The 27,224-nt window shown below is 43.1% G+C and overlaps 1 protein-coding gene across 1 annotated transcript in view; it reads left to right on the top strand.

The window, feature by feature from the left end:
- Positions 1–27,224, top strand: part of PCP4 (Purkinje cell protein 4) — a 205,804-nt gene that overhangs the window by 116,694 nt on the left and 61,886 nt on the right. The window lies entirely within an intron of this gene.

The following is a 27,224-nucleotide window of genomic DNA, read 5'->3' as shown; positions in this document are numbered from 1 at the left end:
GACCAATGGTTCGGAAGATTTATATATCATGAATATATATGCCCCTAACATTGATGATCAACTCTTTTGGCGTTCCATAAATAAAAAGCTCTTTGACATCCCTCAAAATGCTAGAACAATTGTTGGCGGTGATTTTAATTTGCCCTTGGATCCTATTTTAGATAGACATTCTGCTTTTAAATTTCATCCCCATAGGTCACACAAACAATTGCTTGATATGTGTTCTTCTCATCAGCTTGTTGACGCTTGGAGATTGCATAATCCTACGGGTAGTGATTTCACGTTTTTCTCCTCTCCTCATTCTAGTTTTACTCGTATCAACTATCTTCTAGTTGATGTTTCTCTTTTAAAACTATTAATGTTATGATGTTATGATGTTATGATGATGTCTCATTGACTCTCCTTAATCTCGCGGACAAAAACGAACCTCGTACTTGGCGTCTAAATACTGAGATTTTAGATGATAAGGATAAAGTTCAAGAGCTAAATAAGGAAATTGATAACTTCTTCAAAGATAAAGAGTCCTCTGTGGATTCCCCAGTAGTTTTATGGGATGCTTTTCAATGTACTATTCGGGGTCATATTATCAAAAAAATCTCAAAAAGAAATTGTGATATTAGGAAGTCGCTGCAGTCCTTGGGAGATGAGATCAAACGTAAAGAGGTGCTATATAGAGGTTCTAATGATAAGTCTCTCCTACAAGATATTAAGGACCTCAAATACTATTTCAACTCTATAGTCACTAAAAGAGCTTATATTGGTGTACATGCTCAAAAATCTTGAAATGTGTTGCTACCCAGATTTCCTATATTAATGATGCAAATGGTTCTAAGAAATTCCATACTCAAGAAATACTTAAAGTCTTTCGTGATTTTTATGAAAAGTTATATACCCCTAAAGAACATTGTAACATATCTGCCTGTCAGCAGATTCCTATGAATACTATTTTGCATGCTGATATGATTGACTTGAAGAAATCGATCGAGACTGATGAGATAATTCAGGTCATTAAAGCCACTTGGTCAGGGAAAGCTCCGGGGCCTGATGGGTTCCCTATTGCTTTTTATACATTTGTTTTGTCCTCAATAATAAAATATCTTATGGAGGTTTTTGATAATTTTGTCCTTTCTGGTAAGGTCTCTGGTTCAGCTGCTGAGGCTACTATTGTCGTTATTCTGAAAGAGGGCAATGATCATTCTGATCCTAAAAACCTTCGTCCAATTTCATTATTAAATATGGAAGCTAACATTTTTGCCAAAATCTTGGCTGAGAGGTTAAAGGGTCATATCCCTACTCTAATTCATGACTCCCAGACTGGTTTTGTGAAGGGGAGACTTGGTAGAGATAATATCCAAACCGTTTGTCATATTTTGGAGAAAGCTAAACTCTCTACTTTGCCTTTGGCGGCGATTGCCCTTGACGCCGAAAAAGCTTTCGACAAAGTTTCTTGGCCTTTTTTACAAGCAGTGCTTCAATCACATAATTTAGGGGACTCTTTCATCAATATGGTGATGTCTCTATATGCGCAACCTAAAGCTAACATCAGAGTCAATGGAGCCACGTCTTCTTTTTTTAATCTCTGTCAGGGCACTAGACAAGGATGCCCGTTGTTACCCCTTCTTTTCCTACTGTCTATAGACCCACTTCTCCGTTTACTCAACTTGAATCAGACTATTAAAGGCTTTCAATTTGCCTCACATACGCTCAAAACTTCTGCATATGCAGATGACGTTCTTATTTTTTCAGATGATATTGTTGCTGCACTTCCTGCTATCTCCAATACCATTAAAGAGTTTTCGCTTGTCTCAGGTTATACTCTGAATAAAGACAAGCCGGAAATGTTCCCTCTTAAAATTGAAGGTTGCTCTTTCCAAAATATCTCTTTCTACAGAATCAGTTACTGTCTCACTTCTTTCTATGTGGTATCGCGCAGGACATACTGCTTCGAGAATATATACGTTTTTATCTGCTCCACTTCCTTCACAGTCTACAATTACACAAGATAAATGGTCTCATCATTTTGATAAAGATATTTTTAAGCACATTTCACGAGACCTGCCAGTTGATTGGGAAGTTTTCTCTATATAATAAGATTGCTGCTTCTCTTATTCAATCTAATTTTTTTACATTGAATCTCCTGCGTTGGACCCCTGCTCGCTTACATAAATTGAAGATCAGAGATAATAATCTTTGTTGGAATTGTAATTTGGTTTCAGGCACCCACTAACATATGTTTTTAGAATGTACGTTACTGCAATCCTTTTCGGACTTAGTACGGAAACATTTATCATTAATCTTTAATATTTCGTTGGAACTCTCTCTACCTATGATCTTATTGGGACCATGGGCTACAACAACTCCTTTAATCCTTGATACTACGGATATGCAGTTATTGGATCTACTTATATCTATTGCTGTTAAAGTTATATTAGCAGAGTGGAAATCTTTTAATCTTTTGTCGTATCATACTTGATGGGCATGGGTATCATATCTTCACAGGGCTCATACCTTTGTTGAAGGGAAGCATTATACCCCTTCCATCTCTAGTAATGTATGGAGGTCACTGGATAATTATATGAATTTATCTTCTCAGGGATTGGTAGCTCAGTATCCCTTTGAATCTACTTCTTAAGTTGGTTTTTCCTTACTGAAGCAATTGTCCCCACCTCTCTTTCTTTCTTTCTTTTTCTTTCTTCTTTTTTCTTTATTTTCTCTTTTCTATCCTTTCTTCTTATTCCCTACTTTCTTTTATTTTACCATTTTACTTATTAACAACATGGCTAGTTTGTGATCTAAATAAATTATAAGAAGTTAATTTTTGTATTCCTTCTACCTGGACTTTGTAATATTATTTGACTCAATTTATGTTACATATATATTTTGTCCTTTTGCTAATTCATTATCTTTCACATTAATTTTAGTCTTTTGATGTTGTTATTCTTTGCTTTTTAATTAATCATATTTTTATAATGCCATGTTGTATTGCAATATATTATTAATGTATTATCTCTTTTTAAATAAAAATAAAGATATTTGAACAAAAAAAAGAAATATTGGACCTTTCGGACACTCTACAACAAAAATTGGACCTGAGAATCTATCAGCATTCTTTCCCTATATATGTTGCAGATGTCTAATTGTTTCTGTCATTGCTGAATATCTACTACTAAGATCTTTTCAGTGCATGCCCAGTGGGAGCCATGAACACATGCAGCTTGTTTTAGGCAGTGGGTCTACACGCATCACAAACTCTGTTCAGCCCCTGGCCTCAAGTCTGGGGATTTAACCCATTCTACACTTGCTGAGCTGCAATTCAAAGAAAAATGCTACTTTCACTTGCTCAGCTGGATGAACATTAAACCGTTGGCTTGTATGATCCTTTTGAGGGGCCATTTCTCTCAGGAATGTGAACCAGTAGCTGCCGGAGAGTTGACAGAGTGCCGGGGCAGGGGGGCAAGGTTGGGAACAAGGACAGAGGGAGGAAGGTGGGGAGACAAATAAAAAATAAAATAAAAAACAACTACCTGCCCACCGCATAGCACTCCTCGATTCTCCAGGCACAGGCTCCCAGAGTGCATTGCGGCCAATCTTGACGGTGCTTTCATGCTGCTAAAAGCAGCATCAGGATTGACCTGAGCACCGATGATTTGCGCCCCCACACAGACGGGGAGCCTGTGCCTGCTCTCTCCAACCCAGCCATGCGGCTGCAGCTGGAGAGAGCTTCCCTCTGCATGTGGGTTTGGCCGGCCTGAGACGGTCGGCCAAACCCACATGCGCAGTGAAAGCAGTGCCCAATACTCCCCCTACAGCCTGTCACCACCCTGGCCCCGCCTCCAAGCCTCGGCTCCAAGAGAAAAATAAAACGATAATAAACAACAGTTTATTATCGTTTTATTTTTCATTTTTTCGGCTGCTGGCAGGTGGGGTGACGCTACTCTGCCACAGCGGAGGGACCGCTGCCGATGTGAACAGAGGTAGAAATCTGAAGCCTCCACCCATGTATTTCGCTGTGAGAACAGACTCACATGCATCCCTGTGATCAGATTTAGAAATGACAAGTGCCCGGCATGGGATTTCATGTAACAGCATGAAGCATCCCACTCACCTTGTTAGCTGTAATGCAGTTACCATTAAGCTTCATACAGATAAGGAACCGCCCAGGTGAAGTAGAGAAAGAGAGCGATGATTAGAGTGCAGTGGCACCTTCATGCAACAGGGCCCTAGCGCAGCAGCGTTGAAAGTAAGGGTGTCACCTAGAGACTGGCGGAACAGGGACTCCTATAAATCAACAGATGTCCTGGTCTGCCACACTCATGGTTCTCCCAGCTCATTCAGAGGTGGGAGAACTGCTCAGTTTTCACCAGCAGAGCCAGTCCTGCCATTGGACCCTAGCCGGCAGCCCATGTGGAGAAGGACCACCAGCTCCAGCTTGTCAGGAGGCCTGCCCTCATGAAGGCGGAGCTTCTCAGAATAGTTTCTCATGCCCAAATCCATTATGCAAGGCATGATATGACCCCCGCCCAATGTGTTGGGAGAACACTCCCTGCAAGGGGCATAGCTATGTTCTTTCACAATCACAACCCCCCCCGCTTTGGGGTTTGTCCCTGCGACACAATTACAATCCAGAATCACCCTCAGTGACATGGTGGTGGGCTGGCATTACATTTTCACCAAACCTGCCCTTGCTATGTTGGTGAGGGCACTAACCGTGAAAACCACCCACCCAGGCAGCAGAGAACCCAAAATATGATGGGCCAGTCTCTTGCCAGGACGGCAGAAGCAGAATATCGTCTTCCTCAGCGGCGCCTCAGCCAGTGTGCCAAACGTTGAATCAACCCATAAGCAACCCATAGTGATAAATGTTTTTGTGAAGGATTTGGTAAGGAATATTTTTTCCAGTGTAGTACAGTAACAATAATTGGGAAAATTCATATTATTTCAAGTATCACGTTGAGTCATTTTCCGCTAGCATCCTTTCCACCATGCAGGTGTGCTCTAGATTAGTGAGCCAAAGACGTCGAGGAGACTTTGCCATTTACAGGACCATGAGGTTTTAGCTACCATAATCCTATAGAAAGTAAATAAGACCACAACAGTGGCCTTTACATAAGTGCAAGGTATACTTTTCCACAGTCAGGTTTTTCCTATGGAAGTCAGAAAACATGGTGTGGGATCTTGGAACCCTCGCGCTCATGTTGCCTGTTGTGTGTCTCCATCCGGTCTCACTCCGTGCTCTTTCTTGGGAGACATTTGATCATAATCTGCTGTGTTTGATGTTATGTCGATTTCTCTTTAATTTTAGCAGACCTCTCAGACATCAATAGAGTACCTGACCTACAGTCAGGGCTTTAAGTGGGCCGGGTCTCCCCCGGTCTGAGCACCGGCAGTTTTTTAAAGGGGGCCTCTCACTGCTCACTTTTCACTAGTGGAGAAGTTACGGCATGATATCATGCCAGGTGAGCATTGTAAGGGAAGGGAAGTCCTTAACCCCTTTCATGCTCATGACGGAACGATTCCGTCATGAGCATCGGTTGAGCTGTGCTCATGACGGAACCGTTCCGTCATGGCCCCGCCCGCGCTCGAACCCTTCAGCACCGCGGGGGAATCCGCGCAGCGCTGAAGGGGTTAAAAGAGAGTCATTTTCTCTGTGGATTTCCCTTCTCTTTTTGAAACTCAGGAGCAGCAACATTGTCGTGGTGTCACAAGGGCTTTAAGTGAAAGCTTTTTTAATAATAACCCTGGGCGTAGTTTGCGTAGTAGCGCTACGCGTAGCTAAACGAAGTGCACTTCGCACTACGCAAGCTACGTGAACTGCGTAGTGCACTGTGCAAAATGCTGTTCGCACTGATTGCACAGTGCCGGATGCTTGTCCACACTGTGCAATCATTGCAAGCGCCATCTTGCACAGCGCAAGCGGTCGTTTTCTGCAGCTCGAGTAGATTTGTACTCGAGCGGCAGCTTTCTCAACGCAGACTGGTAGTTTCTCATCGCGAGCGGTCGCGAGCCTATGCGACCACTCGCAGTGAGAAACGTGACCTCCCCACGTTGAGAATCTCGCCGGGAGGTTTATTTTCCACGCTCGCAATCGACAACTTGATGTTGCTGATCGCGAACGAGGAAAAAGTCTCGCCAGGATGGTATTTTGCTCGTTCGCGGTCACCAACATGACGTTGAGGGCCGCGAGCAAGCAAAAAATGCCCGCTACGCGTTTTTGCACTGTGCTACGTGCAATTCGCGTAGCGCGTAGTTGCACAAACTATGCAAACTACGCAAGCGTACCGTAGTCCTACGCCCAGGGTTATATACAAGCCATAATTGCTGCTTATTTATCTTATGCAACTAACAACCATTGACAAAGCCAATAGGACTGGCTTGTTGTAGGTATGATGTTACTTGTTGTATCATATATCTGGATGCAATGACAGAAACAGCAAACCACAAGTCGGGCGGCACACTCTACTAAACACAGATTTTTATCTTACGTGTTTTAAGCCACGCCCATAATTGCATTGGCCACGCCCCTTTGAGAGACCCCCCCAGTTTTTTCATCCCACTTAAAGCCCAGCCTACAGTCTAACTGTATGGGAGATGTCATGTCTGGACCTAGGTTCTCTGCCTTCTGCTTTAAATTGTGCAAAAGTATCAATTTGCCTGTACAAACTTACAACAGAAAGAACCAATAAATCCGTGTATTCTGCCCATTTCCATACTTCTCGATACTGCCTACATATTCTATAGCTTTGCCCCACTTATTTTGGCACTTTTTGTGTTCATGCAGGGTTCAGTGCTCTCAGTCCCTTTGGCACCACCTGGATTTAACTGCATGTGGGTTGGACTCTTTTAACTACCTAGGTATTACCTTTTCCAAGTCAGGTAGCTGGTCCAGCGAGATCAACCATGTTAGGGCTAGAATGGCGAAATGTGCCCACGGGGTGTTTCAGTTTGCATCTAAAATAGGGGATAAACGGCTTAAAGACATGCTGAAAATCTATCAAATGAGGTGTCTTTCTATTGCTCTTTATGGTGCTGGTATTTGGGGGCATGTTTCGACTGGGAGTCTACAAGTGGAGGAAAATCTCTTCCTAAAAAGACTCCTAAGTTTACCCATATCGGTTTCTACCGATTTGGTGCATAGGGAGTTTGGAATTCAACATCTTTCAGATTCTGTCGCCCTCAGACCACTTATGTTGTGGCGTGCAATCTGGGCAAAGAAAGAGACCTCCCTAAATAGAGCTATCATTAAAGATTGTTTCTCTATTGATAATCATCTAAAGATCCCATGGGTCAAATTTGTCACGGGTAGTTTTTTTGAGATCTATGGTCTTAATGTAATAGAGGATTGTTATGCAGCCTCTAGTTTGACCAAAAATGAGACGAAATCTGTTTTTATGAGCCATAAGTCTGAGCGGCGTGGGAGGGCCAGTGGTAACTTAACTACCTGTTTGTTCTACGGAAGTTTCTGTGAGACGATAGGGTACCAACCGTATTTGAGCTTTGTTACCAGACCCTCCCATCGGTTCGTACTGACAAGATTGCGTTTTGGGATTGTTCACCATTTGGTGGCATTTCCAAGTATCAAAAAACACCCGATTGGTCCTTGCCCATGTGATAATACTACCGTACAAAGCACCATGCATTTTTTATTGTTTTGTCCACTTTATGGCAATTTTCGTTCAGCTTTTTGAAAACCTGTTTTTAAGAAGTATGGAGTTAGGATTGTAAAAGATACCATGAAATTGTTGTTTAACCCGCCACCCGATGTCTGTTTCTTTACTGCCACTTTTCTTCTTCAAGCCATCAAAGCAAGGCCTTGTATGATATTTTAAACTGTCATTTAATGTATTTTAACCGTCTGATTGATTTTGTATAAATGATGTTTGTTTTATAATGCAATGTATGCGCTTTTATGGACTTTGTGTTTAAGCTCCGAATAAAGCCTTATGAAATTAAATGAACTGCATGTGGTTTGGTTATAATGTTTTCAGTGTATTGGCATTCTTGATGTGTCACAATATAGTGCCACAAGGCCACTACTTGGGTGAGTAGGAGCACTCAAGAAAACCTTAAAATAAATAAACAGATATTAAGATCAGTAATCTTGACCTGTATAGGTGTCGATGCCACAAAACCGCCTCTCACTATATCATCAAGGCACGTATATTTAGTGTAGTACAGTTCGACAATTCCTGACTGCATATCTGTGTAACTGGATAGGAGTGGATATTGTTGAGTCGATATTATTGCAAGTCGATCTTTCAACTACAATATTGTACTTCCCACCCTTAGGTGGCAAATACTGATATTCCTCTTACATATAGTATCGTGTTCGTTATACACTCCCACTGAGACACCACAACCACTAAAATTCTTCTAAAGAAATTCGATTGTTTTTTCTTTTACAATAATTATTGGAAATATTTGTGTTCAAGTTTATACAACGTGACCACCACCCAAGGAGTGGTAACAATTTTGAATTGTATATTTTTATATCTGAGAAGCAAAAGTCACTCTAAATAGTAAATGAGTCTCTAAATCAATGTCTCTTAGACTCCCTGTTTGTTTACCATTTGTGGAGCTCACATCTCACCCGGGAGGGCATCCAGGCGCTACTGATTTACGTTTTTCTGGAGCTTGTTTGCCATATAGGTATCTAGCCGAGGCGTTTCGGCAACTTTCCTCAAAATAGACCATTTAATAGACACCTCGATTTCTTTCTATAGGCACAGCAGAGGGGAAACATTTATAACCCTTTACCTGATTAAATTTAAATCCCATCGTACTCAGAGCTGCAGCAAACAAGTCATAAAAGTTATATGATGTGTAGTAATTAATTGAAGAGCAGCGAGTTACCGATAATACAGCCTTTCAATTAATAATGTATAAGCGCTTTTAATTACGTTTAAATTGTTTAAAGACCGCTTGCTGTTTACTTGACATTTGGCTAACCTCATTTTACACTCCCATTAGCCGCACACAGTTGATTCATTTTTAATCAATGTAATTTGTGTTATTTGTTGAAATTTTTAAAAGTCGTCATCAATACTAAACACATGGATTGAAGTCGGTTAGTTCAAAGAGGTGCTTAGTTTTCTGTATGGCGATTGCCATTTCGAAGCTCTTCCAATGGGGAAAAATAGACTCCGTCATATGTAATTTGAGTGGAAAGGTCAAAGGTTAAAATGGCACAGGAGCCTCGAACTGCGGATGCGGGAGTTGCTCCTGCATGCGCCAGTGGCCTTGATGGAGGTCTGTCGGAGAATGTGCAAATACAAGGCCTTTGGACGGCTTTTCCTCTGGCAGTATTTGCTATTTTCAAAGCCAGACCGTAAAAACTCAGACAACCGTCCCTGACCAACAGCTGCTAATTATTTTATCTTGAAGGTCACATTTTATAATACTTTCTCTCACTAAAATTGAGGGAGTTAGGGAGGTTAAATCTAATGGTACTTACTGTGAATGAGGCACCAGGGGTTGTGAAATCTGAAGGCTTCAAGTAGGACAAAGATCACCTGTAGAAAAACATAGGTTTGCTTATGGCAGAAGCAAGATACACATTGACACTTCATTCTGGCCTATAATGGGAACAAAGGCGTGTGATGTACATGTGGTGGGGACAAAGACGCGTGGCCATGCCGTGAATGTAAAACAAGACATAATAGGTTTACTGCAAGTAATGCGTGGGAAGTTAAAATATATCTGATTTATTATTTCTCCGTTTTAAATTATTTCGGTGTTTTCAACGAAAAGTAACACAGTTTCAAATCCAACAAGCATTGGCAAAGCCTATAGGTTCCGCCTATGTGAAATGGATTGGTTTGTCAATGGTTTTTTTACAGTGGGTGTGTGGAAGTGTATGTGCTTGAAGATCGCTGTGAGCATGTTGTGTGAGTGGTTGTGTTTTGAGTGTGTCAGTGTGAGTCCGTGGACTCTGGATAGGATTGCGCACGTGACGTGCGTAAGAGTGCGAGATCACTAGAAGTCGGACTGATTATGTGCGTTTGGAGCTCGTGCCTCGGGGTGCACGTTTGTGAGCATTTGTGGCTGAGTGTGAGTGACAGTCTTTGAGTCTTTAAAAGCTGCTGCTGATGTCCCGGGAAGGTTGGTCAGCTCTGCTCATCCTTCACGCAGTGTGAGTTGAGAATGGTCTCTGCAGGAGTTTCCAACTCACATTGTCTACCATGGGAATAGCGCAAAAAAGGAGCTGATCTTGTGTGACACAGGGTGGGACCTAAGAGTTGGAAGGTCTGTAGTTCTCCCAGAAATATAGATGTCTCTGGAGCAACAAAGGAGTAATACATCTGCGGTGTATGTTGCTTTACATAATTTTAGCTTTATAAGCGTTTTTGGGGGTTGGTGGTGGTTATAAATGTCTCGTTGACAGGCCAGGTAGCGAAGATTTGGAAGTATGGCAGAGCGACAAGCAGAATTCTTTTAATCAATTATTTTTCCAGACTTCCCCTAACATTAGCAAGTGCACCCCTTAATTTTCGACAAGACGTCGTTAGTCTAAACACTGAGAAAGGGAACGATATGAAAACGAGAGAGAGAGCCAGAGAGAGAGAAAAGGAGTGGGAGAGACTTTGGAACTGCTATTCAAGCCCTGTTACTCCTGTGTCTAGACTGTGGCAATGCCCTGCTCCAGGGCCTTGCAGACTCTACACGGGCCATACTTAAGGGCATCCTACGCTCTACAATACCATGTTAAGGGCCGGAGGAAATACGACCATATAACACCGACTGTGCTGTCACCCCGCTGGCTACCGATGCTACTCATGCTGGCCTGCGCCACCTTAATGCCCAGCTCCGACAAAAGCATCACAATTGGCATTCCTCATAAGCTCACCATCTCTCTGCACACCTGTAGTGGGGGTACTATAGGACTGGAGACTAAGGGGCATATTATCAACGAGGTGATAAAAAATTATCGCCGCTTTTGCGTCCGTTTTCGGACGAAAAGCGGCGATAATGTTAACGCCCTATTAGCAAGGACACGCTAACGCGTGAATCCATGCTTCTTCGCCCTTTCCCTTAATGCCCAGTGGGCGTTCCTCACAAGAATAACGGGAGAAATGTCGCTAAGCGACATTTCTCCTATTATCAAGCCTCACGCTAAGAAGCATAGCACAAGAAAAGTAGCGATAACCTCTGTTATCGCTACTTTCCTTATGCCTGCTTTGAAACTGACTTAGCCATGATATCCTATGGAAGGTGGATATCATGGCTAAGTATGTGTAGCCCTATCAGCAAGCTATCGCCAAAAGTTGTGCAATTATCGCTACATTTCCAGTGATAATCGCACAGTTGGCAGCTTGCGCTCTGAATTTTATTGCTTTGGAGATAAGCGTTGCTGATAGCACGCTATCTCCGCGATAAAATTCAGAGTTGGCTGGCGATAATTATCCTCGCGCTAAGTGCGCTTAGCGATAATTATCTCCGGCCCTTGCTGATATGGCCCTCAGAAGTGTAAAAAATAAAAAACAAGGCAACAGTTGTTCGCTATCTCTGCACTTAGGATCTAGAACGGTATCCCTGTATCCATCGGGGCTGCCCAACCGCGCTCCAATTTAGTAAAGAGCTGTGGACTCACCTTTTTTAAAGAACGTCAGATCATGATAGAGTAACAGTCAACAAATCAGCTACCCCACCTATTGCATGTTGACTGTGTCTTTATCTTTGATCCAATACATCACCCTGCTGTCTTTCAGTTTGGTTTGTACTACATAAATACCACATACATGCAGGGATGTTTGTGGATGGAGCACACCTTAACCCTTCCTGGCAAAACACACTAGTGAGGAGTTAACCACACACTGTCTCATTCATGGGGGGTTGAACCTACACTCTTGGATATGGAAGGCATGAAACAGAGGGATCATTCATGTTGAGACAGCGCAATTCTATAGATTTGCCTTTAATTCTGACCACAAACGTAAGTTGTAAAAAAAAAAGAAAATAACCAAAAAGACTGAAATATACACCAGATCGGCATCATCACTACAGGTTTCCTGAGGGGTTTTACCGATAGGCAGGAAGATCGAAATCCCAAATTGACTCTATCGACTCAAGGTGGACAGCTGTCTCTTCCCCCTGTCGCTCCTATCGTTGTGGTGAGCCGAGATAGGGTGATGACCTATCATACCTTGCCTCAAACACCCCATCCCTAGGTCACTCACCCTTCAGTAGCATGGGCATTTCTTAGAGGGCTACATAGTTGATGATGGCTTTCTCAAACTCATTGGTCGATGGGTTGAATATCTGGTACTCGATGCACCACAGCAGGTGCCGTAGGGAAGACACGTTCTGGTTCCGGGGCTCTGGCGAGCATGTGATGGACATACATTTAGAGATGCGTGTTAGACCTGAAAGAGAGCCTTCGACTTCTTGGTAGAGTATGTACCTTGTATCGTATTTTGATGTTATGCAATAGAGAAAATCAATAAATAATGAATGGTTAAAAATATATTAAAATGAGAAAAAGAAAGTGAGATCACATCCTCTCAAGCAAATGGAACTAACATCAGCGCCTGTGGAAAGTGTGGTACTACCATAGCATCTTCTAAATATCAATGTGCAACACTTTTGGATGCAAGATGTCGACTTATACAATATTGTTAAGGAAAGTGGATATGAAGTATGTGCCTGGCGTTTAAATCCACTCTCTACCAATTGATGGTTTGGTAATCTAAATGAAGACATTCAGTCTGCGTGTGGCCCTCACATTATTAGTTTTAGAGATCCCTTTAGTACAACACAAACTAGGTTTCAAATCAGGTGTGTATCCCATTGGCACGTTGTTCCTCTGATGTGCAACCATGTACTTGGAGTTGATTCAAAGAATCATTCTGTCAGGCTGGCCCATAATTTGCGGTTTGATGTTGCACGCTTGCTTCCCTGTTTCTGGATATGCTAAGGTAAGCTTTACTTAGTCTCCAGCTCTTTCTGTGCTCTTACACATTGGTAACCCTGCTGTGCCTCTATAATGCCTTAGAAAACTATGCTAAGGATGTTTACTACCCACTGAACCTCTGAAAGTACATCCCTACATTTACCACTCTCAGTGAAGATTCATCTCCCGGAAAAAACAAAATATTGCTCTGTACAAATGTCACCGAAAACTGAAAAGTGAGATAAAGATGCTTCTTTTGGGCTCTGCTGCAGTGCAGTGGAGTCCAGCGGATGTCCATGTGAGTGGAGGAGGGACTCCTGATGTCACCAGGCCCTGGCTGTGGCAGCATTAGTATCCTGCTCTCAGGTTCTTTCTGCTCATTTCGTGTGTTTTGTATTTTATCTGGGCTGTGGGTGACATTGAGGTATGAAGGTGGAGATGACCAGGAATGTCCATTTAGAAAGACGGAGGGTGTTGGGAATGTCAGAAGCAGCACACCGCACTTGCTCTCTCTGCTCTTCACCAACAAGACACTTCTTGTCCTGGTGCACCAATGGAGACATCCGATATCAGACATGAGTTGGGAAGGCACTCAGGGTGTAAGTGTAGATCACAAAACCTCTTCCTCTCTCCCATCAGCAGTGGAAGGAGACACCTCCTAAGATCCCTCATCAAAGTCAAGAACCCAGGGCTTTACCTGGGCCTCCATCTTGCTGTAACTCAACAAGCATCTGTAGTCATCTATTTGTCCTTGGTAAACATAATCGCATTGTTATTTTGCACTTATATAGTGCACAGAGTGCCATTCTGTTTAGCTTGAAGGTGTATTCTGTAGTCAAAGGAAGACTTTTTAGAACAATTGTGAACTTCCCATCGCAGGCCGTGCCTGAGTAGGCTTGTGGCAATGTGGCGGCAGCATCGCAAAAAATGTGTCCTTATTTAATGAATGTATCATACTTAGGCCATGATTTCACATGACTTGAACTTCTAGGTGGAAACCTGATAAACAGCAATACCATAGAGTGTGGCATTTTCTGCATCTCCAATTTGTACATCATTCCGAGATTTGCTTTCTGGAATGCACAATAATGCGCTAATTGCGCACTTCTCTCAGTTCTGATTTGTGCAAATTTGAAGTTCACACAACATTTCCATATTATTTGTGAAGATCATGCAGGTCAGAATCCTCAAGGGACCTCACGGGGTCTATTAGGATGGCGGGCGGATCGCCACCACCTGTATGGCGGTGGCGATCCTCCCGCCATTTCCGTCCGCCCCCCCTAACATTCCCCCCGCCATATTACGATGGCGGTGGGGACCCAGGTGGACGGAAAGACCATCCACCAGTTTTCCGCCAGTAGGCAATCCGCCCAATTGCATACCGGGCGGAAAAGACCTGCAATATGGTGCCGTGCCTTCCAGGCACCGCCATCCATATTACGATGATGGCGGTCTTATGCCTTTCCAAGGCAGAGACTTCGCCATGGAAAGGCATACGGAGAATGCCTTTGGGGGCCAGTTGTGGATTCCCAGGGGGTTGGGGGAGCAGGTGGCTGCACTTGGGGGGTACCAATGGTACCCCCCGACATTTGCATGCACAAGGTGGCAGGCACCACGTGGTGCCTGTCACGTTGTGCATGCAAATGCACAACATGCCCTTTTAACATTGTAGCGGGTGCTGAATACAGCACCGCCCGCCACAATGTTAAATATACAGGATGTGACCGCCATGGTGGTGGTCGCATCCTAATTGGCACAGCAGGACCGCCGCACCGCTGGCGGCCGGTCCCAGCACCACTAGGATGGCGGGCGGACTGGAGTCCGCCCGCCATCCTAATCGACCCCCACATTCCAGGTTGGAATCCGAATTCGGGAACCAGTGGAAGTATGGACCCTAGTTGGGATTTGTGTGCCCGTTGACATGTGGCCTTTAGTGGGTTGTGGTTTTGCAGTGCGAGGCCGGATGTCTCTACCAAGGTATTTCTATGTATCTCCTCCCCCAGTATGTATGTGAATTCCCCAGCACTTGTTGATGTGCAGTAGGTGGATAATGGAAGCTTCTGCTCTTCGGCGCCTTGTTAGCTGGGTTGTTGAATACCGAGGCAGTGTTAGGTGTCTTTAGGTCTTTTGTTGTGGCAGAGCTGGGCAACGTGGCTGTCCAGAAATCTGCATTTTTGTAGGTGTCAGGAGAACATAATGAAGTGCATGTATACATTGGTCAGTGTAGCCTTTGCAGCCTAACCTTTTGAGAGAGGGTTTTCTCTCTAGTAACAAGATCTCCCGCTTAGGATCTGATATCACCACCGATCACTCTCGTTGTCCCTATGTCTCCAGAGGTGGACCTTACACAGACATTATTTGGATAAGAAGAAGAAAATAAACTGTGTTGTAAGCTTGATAGTGACGTGGCTTTTGCCTCTGTATAAATATTTTCATTTTTAAACCAAAACACTGCATACATGAATAGAACAATCACCCATTGTTAGCCATATTTCAGTCATTTAGAAATGCAAAATATATTTTGTTCATAGATCTGCATAATTATTACAATATGATACATGGGAGCCTGAAATCCCTGTGCAAAAGCCTGATTCTAATTTCCTTATTACAGGAGACTCGTAACGTCCCTAGTCACCTGTAATAAAGAAATGACTGGCCGCACAACTGTGATAACTTATTACAGTTGAGTTCTGACATCACATCAATACCTGCTGTTAAAGCCAGCAGCCCAGGCAAAAGGCAGGTCACAGAACATAATTAAAGATGCACTTAAAAAAAAATAAAGAAACTGGGATTTTCTTCTCCTTTGTTTTCCTAGATGACTAGTGATAAGCAGAAAGGAGATATGTATGCCAATAAGTTTATTTTTTTTACACTATAGGAAAAATGGAATCTCAATCTGACTCCTACAAATCTGATTATAATATCGGTTTGCAACAAATATCGAACTGCTTTTTGGTGTGTTTAATTTGTCACTAGATGCTCTAACTTTCTCCTTCATGTTTAGAAACATTGTATCTCTTGTAGGAAAGAGTGCTACATCAAGGATGTAAGTGGTTTGTGGGAAGGGTTTTGATGTGACCATGTATTATAAGAAATAAATTACTCCCTGCTGGACATGTTAAGGATATTGTGAGTCACCTCAGAGTTCAATGAACTTATAGAGGCATGAGGCCATGGAGCTCAGTGACTCACAGTATCCTTACAATGTACAGCAGGGGGGACTATAGTCCATATATTGTCTTTCTCCAAAATCTCATGTGCCTGACATAGCACACAGTCTTTTAAAGGTAGGCAGGCTCTGTCAGTGCTCCTGTGAATGAGTGGCCTCGTCATTCCATGTCTTGCTCCAGCTTTCATGCACAAAGCCTGAAGCTTTCTGTAAGAGGTCCACGCACCTGTGTTTGTTCTGCGGCAAAGGCCTCCGCTCACTGCTTGCTCTCAAAGGGCTGTAGTGACAAAGCCCTGCTGTCTGCAAAGGCCCAGCTGATCAACTCACGAAATCCATCTTTTGTGGAGATACCATAGGGCATCTCCATTTATCTGTGCATTGTGTGTTTAATTCTGAGCTTTTTGTAGTGTCCTACAGACCAAATAACCACGTCAGAGCAGAGTAAACAATTATGGAGGGTTAGGTTCTCATTACATGTTAATCGGCAATACCTATGCGGCAACCCTGCACCCAGAATTACATATTCGGGGTTCAGTAATTTCAAGGTGTGGGAATACTATGGAATTCCAAGGGGCACCTTAAGAGGCCTCTGAGGGAGCGAATGTTTGCACACTTAATTCCAGTGCTACTTCCATTTATTTCTGGTTGTTTCCCTTCTGGACATTTTGGCAGTTTTTTTCTGCTGAAATGTCTGGGGAGGCAAAACCTATTTACACAATTTTACCACATTAGTCATAATTCCCTACTTCTCTGGTAGCAGGAGCTACTTGTACCGAAAGCCCCAAGAGTCTAGGCAGATGCAAGCATTTGTCCAAGAAATCAGAAATAGCTGGTAATCTCTTTATCCAACACCACTGACCAACACATCGCCAAGTTCCGAAATGACATGATGGCCATCGCGGAATGGATGGCAGCCAACTGTCTTCAGTTGAATGCAAGCAAATCCATGATTCTTCTTCTAGGAAGGGACACGCATCTCTGGAGTGATCAATGGTGGCCTACCGCACTGGGAGCTCCCCATACCGCCAACGAAATGGTTAAAAACCTGGTCGTCTGGTCTGACTGTGCACTTACTTTTCAGGAACAGACAATATCAGTGATAGCAAGCAGCTGCTTCGGACTCCAACGCAGACTGAAGCCACAGCTCGGGTTTTTCGATGCTCAAATATGCCAGACCATCATCCAGTCTACTATCCTCTCTAGACTGGTATTAAAATCCAACAGATCCAAGGACTCTTAAAATATGAAGCTTTATTCCAGCACGGCTACATGCATCCATATCAGTTGAAGGACAGATACAACTGCCTCAACCAAGTGGAATGCTACATCAAGAAAGTTCTGAAAGAACTTGGAACCCCAAGCAAAGATACACATGTCGCATGCATTTAAAGACACAAAACCTAAATGTCAAAACAGCATTTAAACTACAACACAGAATGTAACACATCCCCCATATTAAAGAAAAGATTAAACAGCATTATACAAAATCATCACGCCAAGCAGGAGCATTTCTGATTCGTGTATCAGACTTAACCCTTGAGGCCACAGATTCATAAGTGCGTCCATTAATTTGATCATCATACCTATGGACACCATCCTTAGGTGTGTTTTCACCAGAAGACCATTGGACAGGACATTTAGCAATTCTCCTAGTATTCCAAACTTTTCCATCTTGCGTCAATACGCTATTTTTGAATATTTTCTTTATTTTTATCGGTCTGCCATATTTGTTTACACCTTTACCTAAAATGCCTGGCCTCAATATTCTTACCCAATCTCCAGGTCTGAAAGAATGTTCCCTGGTTTTCCATTTGTTATCATACCACAACTTAGTTTTGTTTTGCTTACACTCTACTCTCTTTGCAGTAACGTGCACACCTTCCTCACTCTCAAACAAATTTTTACACTTTCCTCTGAACCACCAAGGACAAACACTCGAAGCAGGATTTCTACCCTTCAATAGTTTGAACGGACTGATTTCCGTCGTAGAGTGTGGCGTGATGCGATAAACCCACAATTGTTCTCTAACCACACTTAACCAATCTCCCTTTTGTTTTACAGCCTCCATGACGAAACCCTTAAGAACACGGTTAAAACGCTCAACTTGGCCATTCTCATGTGGTTCATACAATGAGGTCAACTTGTGAGTTATATTACAAGCCTTAAGAAAACTCTCCATTTCATTCGAAATGAGTTGCACTCCATTGTCCGAAATCAAAGTAGAAGGACACCCTTCTCTTGAAAAAATCTCCTTGAAGAAATTTATAACCGCATTGGTATTTGCTTGTGGAACAAACTTTACTTCAGGCCACTTAGAATGGTAATCAATAATAACCAAAGCAAAACGGGAATTTTCAGGTAACATATTAAAAGGACCTGAAATATCAAAAGCAACCTTTTGCCACGGCTCAGTAGGCCAATCTACCATTTTTAGAGGTGGTACCTGTGTTCTTAGCATTTTATCACTGGAACAACAGTCCTGACATTCCCTAACAACCCGATCAATAAATCTGTCCATTCCAGGCCACCAAAAGTATGTTCTAATTAACCTTTTCATAGATGAAATGCCGGGATGTGTCTTATGTGCCAATTTGAGAATCAGTTCCTGCATTCCTTTTGGCGGGATACACTTACCCGCTTTGAATACAAACTCTCCCTCACAGAACAACTCATCTGCCACATTGTAAAAAGGCAACAAATCTGGACTCACTTTGCTCTTAATTGGCCAACCTTCATTCACAAATTTCATAAGACTTACCCACCTATCATCATTGATCTGAGAGTCTTTCCAATTTTGTTCAGTGATATCATGATATTGTGGAGGCACGACATCATTAATGCCTAGAACAAAATCGCATTCCTTAACTATTTTTACTTTACCATCATCTTCTTCACACGGCAGACGTGATAAACAATCTGCTGTTACATTTTTTTTCCCAGGAACATACTCAACAGTAAAATTGTATTCCTGAAGTCTAGAAGATAGTCGGGCAATTCTAGCTGTAGAGTTCCATCCACCCCCTGTTGACAATATATTGACAAGTGGTTTATGATCTGTTCTCAAAACGAATTTGCTGCCCCACACATAAATCCTGTAGTGTTCCACGCCCCATACACATGCAAGTAACTCACGCTCAATGACTGCATACTTGCGTTCAGTTTCATTCAAAGTCTTTGAAGCAAATGCTACATTCCATTCATATTTGCCATCACTTTGAGATAGCACAGCTCCCAAACCATATAAGCTGGCATCAACCGTTATAATACATTCCTTTCTTGTGCGGAACGGCTTTAAAGTGGGAGCATTAATGATGTCATTTTTGATTGCTGCAAACGCCTTTTGTTGTTCTTCTTTCCATTCATAGTTAACCCTTTGCCTTAATAGCATTCTCAAAGGCTCCATTTTAGTAGCAAAATTCTCAACGAACTTGCTGTAATATTCGCACATACCAGAAAATGATAATAATTGATCTCTGTTTGTGGGAGCAGGAGCATTTAAAATGGCTTCCACATTTGATTTCTTAGGTATTAAACCCTCACCTGATAGGGTATGCCCCAAATACTCAACTGATGATTTGAATAGATTGCACTTATGCGCCTTAAGAGTAAAACCATTACTCTCAAGTCTTTTGCACACCTCATTGAGATGTACATCATGCTCTACAACATTTTTAGAGAAAATCAATATGTCATCCTGAAAGCATTTGACATATGTATCAATGTCTCTGAAAATTTGGAACATTACCCTTTGAAAAACAGAGGCCGCTGACGCTAAACCAAAAGGCATTCTCCTATATTGGTACAGCCCTACTGGAGTAATGAAAGCAGTCAGCTTTTTAGACTCTTCTGCAAGCTCAATTTGATGGTAAGCCGACCTCAAATCCAACGTAGAAAATACTTGTGCACCATCAAATAATGAAACTAACTCGTTAATATTAGGTAGAGGGTGGCAATCTATGACAATATTAGAGTTTAATGCTCTTAAATCAACGCACACCCGCAACTTTTGGTCAGGTTTCCGCACCAAAACTATGGGAGAAACCCACTCAGACGATTCAATCGGTTCGATAATGTTTTCATCCAACAAATCTTTAAGCATTTCTTTTAGTTCGTCTCTAATATTGATAGGAACACCCCTTAATTTTTGCTTAACGGGCAGGGCGTTGTCTTTCAAAACTATTTTATGTGTGAAGTTCTTCAGTTTACCTAACCTATCACAGAATACTTTATCATATTTCTTTACCAATCCCTTTTCCCTATCTAAATTTTCCATGTCAACATTAAGTGTGGCTATTTTACCCATTAGAGAATCGTCACACAGTGAAACTGGATTTTCAGCACGTGGGTTAAGGGTTACACCCAACTTCCACTGGTCACGCCATCCAAGGACATTAACCCCTTTTATAGCAATATACAATTTGATAACTGAACTTCTTCCTCCAAAGTGCAGTGGAACCCTGAAAAAACCTTCCATTTCAATTTTTGAACCATCAAAACTTTCAGCATATACCTCAGATTGCTGTAATTCATTATAATCACACACATTTCCCAACCTTTCATTGAAATATTGTGCAGTTATGATAGTCCATGGCGAACCTGAATCCACCATGAGATCTACATCCACTCCACAAATTTGAAACAAACTTTTAGGAGAACTCATGTTTTCTTTCCCTGTACCATACTGTAATATAGACACAACATGCCCTCTGTTGTAATCTTGAATATCATTTACGCTAGTAACTTTGTAACTGTCTGAGCTGCTGGGAGTCGAGGTGCGTGTGTAATTATTATAACGTCTGTCTCTGCACACATTGCTGAAATGTCCTTTCCTACCACAAATTTTACATTCTCTAAATATCGCAGGACATCCTTGGAAAGAAGCAATATGAGCTCTGCTTCCACATCTATAGCATGCAATGACATTAGACGATGGTTCATATTTTTTACTGACACCAAATTTAGATTGAGATTTCCCTTGCTGCGTATCAGGTTTAGGTTCATTCTTTGGTTTGACCACACAAATGTCCTCTTCTGTAGACTGTTTGTTGGGATTAGAACTAACCACCACCATCCATTTCTCTGAAAGCTCAGTGGATTTCGCTACCGCGATTGCTTCATCCAAACTGGGATTACCCATGACCCATAACTTCTCCTGAGTTTTTTTGTTCTTGACATGAACAATAATCTGATCGCGAATCATTTCATCCGTCATATTTCCAAAGTTGCAATGTAAACTCAAAGACCTCAAAGAAGTTAAAAAATCATCGAAGGATTCGACATCCTTTTGAGACCTTGTATAAAATTTAAATCTGTTTACTGCGATATTTGAAGTAGGTTTAAATCTTTTCTCAAGTCTAGTTAGAGCTTCCACATATGTATTCATGTTGTCACCTTCACCCAATTGTGGTACTATCTGGGGTAGCGCCCTAAAAATTTCTTGTCCTTCAGATCCCAAACAGTGCAGCAAAATGCTCTTTTTCCTCTCTGCACCCATACACTCCCCATCAATAGCCTTCATGTATGTAAAGAACTCCTCTTTCCATCTTGGCCAAGGAATAGGAGGGTCACCTTTTTTTTGTAAAAATTTATCTGGTGCTTCAAATTGCATGTTGTCTAAAGTAAAATGGTAATGTGATATTAACACAACCCAACTGGCTAGAATCAAATAGGTTTAAAATACAAATTTAGTTGCCAAAGTATATAATCACACACTCATTTTACGTTTTTGAAATCAACTTGCATTAAAAAAAATGTCAAATACCAAATGTACTCATGTCCGATGACCTCCGAATGTAATTGTTCCGTTGCGCGTAATAATTCTTAACGCGTACTTGAAGTACAAGTGTTTCCGTAAGAAGAGTGATGGTTGCTATGCCAACCTCAAAATGGCCGCTGTGCGTTACACGTACTCACGTTAGCGCGATGATGTCAAGCGCTCAAGTCCCGAATGCTCATTCCCGTCGTAGGCAGGATTCGAAGAAGTCGAAGGTTGGATTACAAAGATTCTTTACAGGTGAGTGTGTTAGCGAAGGATTTCAAAAACAAAATGCCAGTACTCCTCTAAGTAGAGTCTTAACTCACCGCTAACACCTCGGTCGATCTCCGAAAAATGTACAATTTGGACACGCTACACACCGCACAAAATGCGACCAAATAACGATGAACAGAATAGACGAGGCTCTGCTTCCTTACGATGAAAATAGTATCTCCGTTAGAAAATACTCCTCGTGGGTTACACTCCGCTCCCGTGCTGCTTGAAGGCAGGAGTAATAGTCGTCGCCAATATTAAAATCCAACAGATCCAAGGACTCTTAAAATATGAAGCTTTATTCCAGCACGGCTACATGCATCCATATCAGTTGAAGGACAGATACAACTGCCTCAACCAAGTGGAATGTTACATCAAGAAAGTTCTGAAAGAACTTGGAACCCCAAGCAAAGATACACATGTCGCATGCATTTAAAGACACAAAACCTAAATGTCAAAACAGCATTTAAACTACAACACAGAATGTAACAACTGGATTATTGCAAATCCCTCTACCTGGCTGCTAATAAAGCAGGCATCAATCGGCTTCAGAGGGTGCAGAACGCCGTGGCACGGACCCTCTTTGCCCTCCCGAAATCATGCCTTACCTCCAAATTCATATGTACATTGCACTGGCTCCCGGTAGAAAGGAGAATTCACTTCAAGTCGCTGTGTATCTCTCACAGAATGTTTCATGTCCAAGCACCTCCCGTTTAGCCAATCTTCTCCTCCCCTAAACGTGCCCTCCGCTCCTCTAATCAACATCTCTTACGTGTTCACCGTGTCATAAGAGCACAGGCGGGAGGCCGGTCGTTCCGGGCGTTAGCTTCTTCACTTTGGAATGCTCTCCCATGCAATATCAGAAGCATACAGGATCATGGGGTTTTCAGGAGGGCAGTTAGGACCTGGCTCTTCCCTGAATAATCCTCTGTTCTTGCTTCCCACTTCGGTCTGGTAATCTGTGGATCCAGCGCTGGGACGCCCCGTCGCTGGAGCAGCCATGCGCTATACAATTCCAATAACATAACATTTAAGAACAGGTTGGCAAATGCAGTAAAATGGTTGTGAAAATAATACCTTTACTGGAAGTGAATAGTGCTGTCTTTAGAAGATGGCTGGGAAATTTGGGACGTCAATTCCAGAGGCAATGTTTCAACAGTCATTACCACGAGTCTCACTAGCTAGTAAAAGACGGCTAGACACATCTGTGGAAATTATCAGGATGTGTAACATAATAACTCACATTGTGCTGCATTAACGGTTTACATTCTGGTTAGCTGCTACCAGTGGTGCAGAGCTAAAAATGTCCTCTCACCAGATAAATTGTCATTTTTACGGCTCTGAACAATCACTGCCCACTTGTCTAGTTGGGTTCAAGTTGTTCATGTGCCTGAGGTCCAAGACCCAATGATCTGCCTCCCTGGTTGTGTCTCTTAATGGTTCTTTGGTAGGTGAACTGCCTGAGATGAACAGTAGAGTTATTAACTTTTATTAAGATTCTGAAAGTAATCCGGATTCTCGTTGACTCGTTTACTCAAGGTGAACAAGCTGGAAGGAGTTCTTGTCTAGTGGCTGATGTTGAAACACAGAGACGTTGAAACCTAGAGTTATGGTCCTGGCTTCGGCACTTTACTAATAAATGGTGTGATTCTCGGTAAAATCCTTTATATCCTTGTGCATGAAGTTATAAATAGATAAAAGTCAGTGGCAGTTTCTCCCCAAGGGCGTCGGGGCTCCCCTCCCGCTCAGTGCTCACCATATTTTATTTTTTAATAAAAGAAAATCAGTTTTAAAAAAAATGTCTTTTTCTATCTTCCAGTACTGCTCTTCTATAATAGATGATAGTCTACATATTATTGCCGCTGTGACAGTGACCGTTCCTCGCTGGAGGCATGTCACGTGACTCTTTCTTGTATGCTCCCCCTTGCGGGCCCAAAAAAGCCTAAGTGTTTGCCGGCTAAGAGCTGAAGGCTGTGATGTCATCAGCTCAGCAAAGACCTAGCTTCAGGGCCCAGTCTCCACCCCTTGATGGCGTGGAAGCAAAGTTAGCTCCGGGCGTTTTAAATCCAAGCCCGGTATCGCTAACCCTCCACATCAATCAGGGAGTGGAGAACTTTCTCAACTCATCACAGGGCATGGTGAAACCCACCCCACCCTGTGACGAGTTGGGAAAGGGGTGTGGCAGGCGGGTAGCTGAGGATTCAAGTCACTCTTCTGCACAGAGTCGACCCTTCCCGCCAGGGCCGGACTGGGAACCACAACCGGCCCTGGCAAAGTGCTCGGCCGGCCCCCTCGGGAGCCGCCGAGCTCTGTGCCAGGGCCGGTTTTTGGCCGAGTTTGTTACAGGGACGATTTTGCAGCTATGCTGTAAGAACGGCCCTGTAACAAAAACAGCCCCCAGAGGCCCAAAACCGGCCCCCACCTGTGCGGCGCACCGGGGGATTGCCCGGTGCCTGCTACGGCCAGGCCGGCCCTGCTTCCCGCGTGTGTCTGCACTCTCTGGTACTGGTCACGGTGGAACTTTCTGGAAACAAGGAGCCGGAACTTTGCCACTGCAGCACAGCAGTTCACCAGCAGCCCAGGTGGCAGGTAAGGCCCAGGTGGGCATTTTTAGGTCTCGCCTGACCCAGCGCATGCGCTGGTCTGGTGAAACTTATTGAGAGGGCTCCAAAAAGTACTACCAGGCCAGCCTAGAGCTACAGTGCATGTGCGCGCGCGCCGCTTATACCGCGATTACTTTCACTTTCGCGGCCGCTTTGATGTTTGATCACGATCACTTTCGCGGCCACACGGCCGCTTGGCATAGCCAATAGTTCTCGCTTTTGGGACCTTATAAGTATTTAGCTGTGCAACTGTTGCATGGCTAAACACTTATAAGGTCCCAAAGGCGAGACCTATTGGCTATGCCAATGCTTGTTTAAAGTAGCGCTTCCACTCGTGACAATCGGGCTCCTGATCACATGATCGCGGGGGCCCAGAGTGCTCAGCTGGAGAAGTACCTCGGCAGTCTTGGTTGGATGTTTTCCACCCTGGCTGATGATCTGCCAAATGGATTTTAAATCTTCGTTTTTAGCAGCCTCAAGAAAATCTTCCCAAATTGCTTCTTCCCAATCGAATTTGTTATATCGTAAATCTTCCCTCTAAAGAGCTCAGGATTCCCTGATATTAACTGCGTCTCCTTGTTTTATAGCAGCCAAGAGAGCTTCCTTGGCTGCCGTACAAGCTGTGTTTTAGGCGATCTGTTTGCTTTTTAAAATCATTCTGGTAATAATCTTTCAATTAAAAAAATAATCCATTCTGTGCATTTGGGTGTTCCCAGATGTCAACCGTTGTCCCAGGTGGGCAGCCACCATGTCATGCATTTTGGGACTAAATCAGAAGTGCAGATGGCATTCAATGTCGCAGCGTGGGCCCGAGTGTTGTGGGTCACTACTTGTCACGGACTGTGATGGGTGTTGGTAAAGGGCTGTTGGAGTACATTTCTGCTGGTGGTGTGCTGCTACCGATGCCGTCTGGCACGGTTGATGGCAAATCTTGTGGAACAGGTAGAGAAATACTGTGTAATAACAGGGGCACTAAAAGTAGTATGCAATATGCTCACAGGGACAGCAATTAAGTGGTAGATGTGGCAGTCAGAGCTCGACTCAGGCGGATACCATTCCAGGTTTTTGTTCTTTTTGATGTAGTGTGGTTGCATCTACAGTTGCATTGAGTGTGTTTTACACTCACTGGCAGCCGCATTGGTTGTGCGGGTTATAATAAAGATAACAGTGAAGGCAGTGATTGATTGTAGATATATTTGCTGCTCAAAAGCCTGCACTGATCATACAGGAGGCAGAAAGAATACTACTGGACATTGGATCAGTGAGTGACCTCTAAGACCATAAGTGAGTGGGACCCACAACAGGTGGTGTTGCAGGAAATGATTTGAGATTCAGTACAGGCATCTGGTGTATGAGCACGTCATTTTTGGAAAAAGCTGGCAACAGGAGCATCGGTGTTTTTTGTTTTTTTTTGTTTGGCCATGCAATGGCAAATATAAGTAATGACAGCAGTGAAAGCATGATGGAGGCGTGGGTCACTGTGCACCAGCTGGACAAACTGGCAGTGATAACAGAGCATCCCTTTGAGTAGTAAGTGCAACCCATTATTGGGGACACCACAGGTGGGCATTATGGGTAGCAGCTGCAATCATTTTGGGAGTGGCTTGAGGAGGGAGGATTCTGTTGGGGCATGGTTGGCAGAGTATTCTTTTTAATGATTTTCATACACACCTTAGGGTATGTGAAGAATTAAAAATGCAATATTAGGCACACCAAGTAAATCTTGTTTGTTTTTGGCGGATAGGCTGATACTCGCGGTGCTGATCTTTGTGCATGACTCCTACCACAGATACAGTAGTAGGTTTGCGGTTAACATCGCTGCCACAAGGGCAGTTGGTGATCTAAAGGTGGTGCTCGGAGTGGTATGTGTGTGTGTTTTATGATGTATTTGACGCTTTCAACAATGCAGAAACATTGCACATACCGAGTGACACTACGGATGATACATAAGTGTAGCCCTTTAAGGGAAGCACATGCTAGGTGCTGTTGACTATCATGAGTGACAATGGAAGGTGCTGTTACCTATCAAGAGTGTCAATGTCAGGTGCTGTTGCCTTATATGGGTGTCAATGGCAGGTGCTGTTGCCCATCAAGAGTGTAAATGGAAGGTGCGGTTACCTATCATGTGGCAGGTGATGTTCCCTATCAGGTGCTGTTGCATACCACAAGTGCTTTTGCATATCACGATTGTCAAAGGCAGGTGCTTCTGCCTATCATGAGTTACATCTGTGACCATGGGTTGGTACCCAGTTGATGAATGGGATGGAATATATCGCCACTGGAATAGCAATCGTACCAATTGTACTGTGTGGAGATGATATGGACATCGGTACAGGTCTGGGTGAAGGTGGTTTTGGTGATGTCACTGAAATGGTCGGTTGTCAGTGAAGATGAGATAACTGGAAAACATTGGGCTTGTGCCATGAATAATTGTGCCATTACCACTGATTATGGCAGCAATGACATTTCTGTTCATGTCCGTGGGATTGTGAAAAATAGTGCAGGTTGAAGAGGGCCCGTGTAATCGTGAGCCTA

This window comes from Triturus cristatus, chromosome 8 (assembly GCF_964204655.1).
Source record: "Triturus cristatus chromosome 8, aTriCri1.1, whole genome shotgun sequence".
Taxonomy (NCBI): Eukaryota; Metazoa; Chordata; class Amphibia; order Caudata; family Salamandridae; genus Triturus; species Triturus cristatus.
The sequence above is the reverse complement of the archived record's forward strand: the minus strand, read 5'-3'. Positions and strand labels throughout refer to the sequence as shown.